Raw genomic sequence first — 3,184 nt, forward strand, 5'->3', positions numbered from 1 at the left:
TTCTCCATTTCAAAATATAATATCAAATGCTGCTCTTTGTGGGTTTGGAGATTGCTTGGGCTAAAAAGTTATCACCTTCTCTCACGTAAATTTCATCTACATGGTAACTTGAATATCCTCCTGAAGTTCTTCTTCCCCAACATAATGGGACAGTTAGTCTTTCTGGTTGGGTTAAACTCATGCCAAGTTCTATGTTAAAATCACACCAGGTCTATGTTATGAAGTACAGATGAGGGAGAAAACATACAGGTGTGATTAACGCAGCTGAGGCGTCTCTACACAAGAGACAGCCTTTCTTTGAGCACTTTGCCTTATCTTATTTCAGGGAACGGATGATGCTGGATGAGCTATGAGGTAAGGGACTTAAAGCTTCGGTGTTTATTTAGTATTATTTGGAAATCATCATGGGCCCACTTACCATGTTAGTTCTGAGAAAAGGTGAGCCAAAATGTATAAAGTCATTTTATTACAGTTGAAGCCATTTGTGAATAAAACACTTTCCTCTTATTGGAAGGTCAAGTAGGCAAAAAGATATAATAACAGATCAGACTGGAGCATCACCAGCTCGAGTTCAAATCTCATCTCCTTGACCCCGGGCAGATCTCTCGCCACTCTGTGGTTTGCTGTCCGCATCTATAATATGGTATTATTGCCGTAGGATGCATTTCATCAAGGTTAAATGTATTCTAACAAATGATTTAAACATTTAAAGAATTTTGTTGACATTTAAAATTTGGGACACTTAATTACAACCCAGATTTCTGGCTTCTTTTGACCACTGGGATATCCGAGAACACATGACACATATTCTCAAATGACCGATGGTCAATGGTCAGCTCAGGCTGGGAAGTGCTTGCTCTTATCTAATTGGATTGTGCTGGCTTCATTTCACCACAGGTCCATCCAACCTACTTCTCTCAGTTACATTTACTCTCTGGAATGGGTCTAGGAAATAAAGGTAACATTTCAGGCAGAATGGCAGAAACAGCAGTGGGTGTGTTTCTGACGTAAGCGGGGAGAAGCATTGACGAAGAACACTAAAGGTTGCCAGGACGATGAAATTACAGCTCTTTCTAACACTATTCACTCTATTATCCTGAATCTCCGTTCCAGACCACAGATTAGATCGGTGTCGACCCAATGCTCTCTCTTTGTACGACTGACACTGTCTTTCTTCTTCAATAGAATCACAGAATGCCTGGGGTAGAAGGGACCATCATGATAATCTGGTTGAGGTTCCACATTTTGCTTGAAACCTCTCCACAACATCCTTGCCAGGGATCCCCAGAGATCTCCCACCAGCTTAGATGGTCTCATCATCCGCTGAGGCAGCCGTTCTGACTCGAGACCATTTTCTTAAATTGGACTGGGATCCAATGCCCACATTATCGTGTCAAAATTGTATAGCGCTTGATAATTTGCAAAGTACAATTACAAACACGTTGTCATTTAATCCTCAGGTGGGACTGAGTGACTATTCATATTACTGCTTCTTTATAAATGAGGAAATCGAGGCTCAGAGAAGCTGTATGGCTTAGCCAAGGTCACGCAACTGGTAAGTAGTGGCGAGACATGGTTCTTCTCATGCAAATGTCAAAAAGGGCGGAGGAAGGGCAAATTTGTTCCCTGCGACATACATCTTCTCCATGCACCCCAGACATCAGACCCCCTGGTCCTCAGGCCTTTGGATTCAGAATGAATTACACAGCTGGCTTCCCTCATTCTCTAGCTTGCCAACTACACGTCATGGAACTATTTAACCTTCATAATTCCATGAGCTGATTCCTATAAAATATATATTTTTGTAAATACATATGTTTATACTTTTAATAATATATACATGTGTGTGTGTAGCTCCTGTTGGTTCTGTTTCTCTGGAGAAACCCAACTATTACAACAATCAATTAGTTTTAAAGTTCTGATCTGACTACAATACTTTTATTTATTTATTTATTTATCTCTCTAGCTATCTATTTATTTATTTATTTTTAGGCGAGGCAACCCTTGGTCGACCTCACAGATTGCAAGGACCTTATCAGCTTACAAACCTTTATTATTTTATTTTATTTTTATTTTTATTTTTATTTTTTATGCCTATAGCACCTGGTCTTACTATGTGGTCTTCCATCGAAGTACTAACCAGGCCCAACTCTGCTTAGCTTCTGAGAACAGATGAGATCGGGCTTGTTCAGGGTGGCATGGCCATAGACTGAATACAATACTTTAGATGTGGCCAGGCCAGCACAAGAGAAAGCAGAGCTATCTTCGTCCTTCTGAAGAATATACGTTCAGCAATTCAGCCTAAGCATCCTTTAGCTTTTTTGACTCCCGTTATCAATATGCGAAGCCTAATACAGGGCGATCACGACTCCTGCTTTACCCAGAACAGTCCCCAATTTTGCTGTTGTCCTTGCAAAACTATTAATAATGATCCTTTTTACTCTCAAGTGCCCCAGTTTGGGTGATAGACGGAATGGTTTCCTTACTTATACGAGACATGGCGGCAACCATGTCTTTCTTACAGGTGCGATCGCTTAGGCTAGTCTTTCTGGGGTAAAACTGGGACTCGAATCCAAACTCTTAAATTTAGCCATGGTAAATTTCATCTCACTGGATTCAGCCCCTGTTCAACTGCACTGATAGTCCCTTTCCTCAGTGCTCTCTGTCCGCTTCACCCTGTGATTCTGCAGTGCCCTCGCCCTGCGGACTTGGTGTCATTCTCCAGCTCTCTGTCTGGCCATTCGCTTGCTTTAGTCAATGAAATGTGAACAGACTGGAGAATGTACATTCGGGAACGTGGGCAGTCGTCTGTGAGTTGGCCCACAGCTACGAACTGGTTAACCACTCTAGTCTCTTTCTCTCACTCCCCTGCTGCTGAAATTTCATTTAGAACATCTCAGAATTTTTCTCTCGTCAGGGGAATATTGGCGAAGGGAAACGGACATTCTTTGCACTCTTCTTGAAGCTCTTCTATACATTTGAAACTGTGGTTTTTTTTTTTAAGGTGAAAAAATATCATCTTGAGCACACTCGTGCACTATTGGTGAGAACGTAAAACAGTGCAGCCAGGATGAGGAACCATGTGGCGGTTCTTCAAAAAATTAAACACGGAATTACCATATGATCCAGCAATTCCACTTCTGAGTATGTACCCCAAAGAACTCTAAACTGGGACTCAGACAGA

General features: G+C 41.5%; 1 pseudogene; it reads right to left on the reverse strand.

The window, feature by feature from the left end:
- Window positions 1–2,091: 2,091 nt before the first annotated feature.
- Window positions 2,092–2,210, reverse strand: LOC120610695 (uncharacterized; annotated as a pseudogene).
- Between the last annotated feature and the right edge of the window lie 974 nt (window positions 2,211–3,184).

This window comes from Pteropus medius, unplaced genomic scaffold (genome assembly GCF_902729225.1).
Source record: "Pteropus medius unplaced genomic scaffold, Ma_sr-lr_union100, whole genome shotgun sequence".
NCBI classification, from domain to species: domain Eukaryota; kingdom Metazoa; phylum Chordata; class Mammalia; order Chiroptera; family Pteropodidae; genus Pteropus; species Pteropus medius.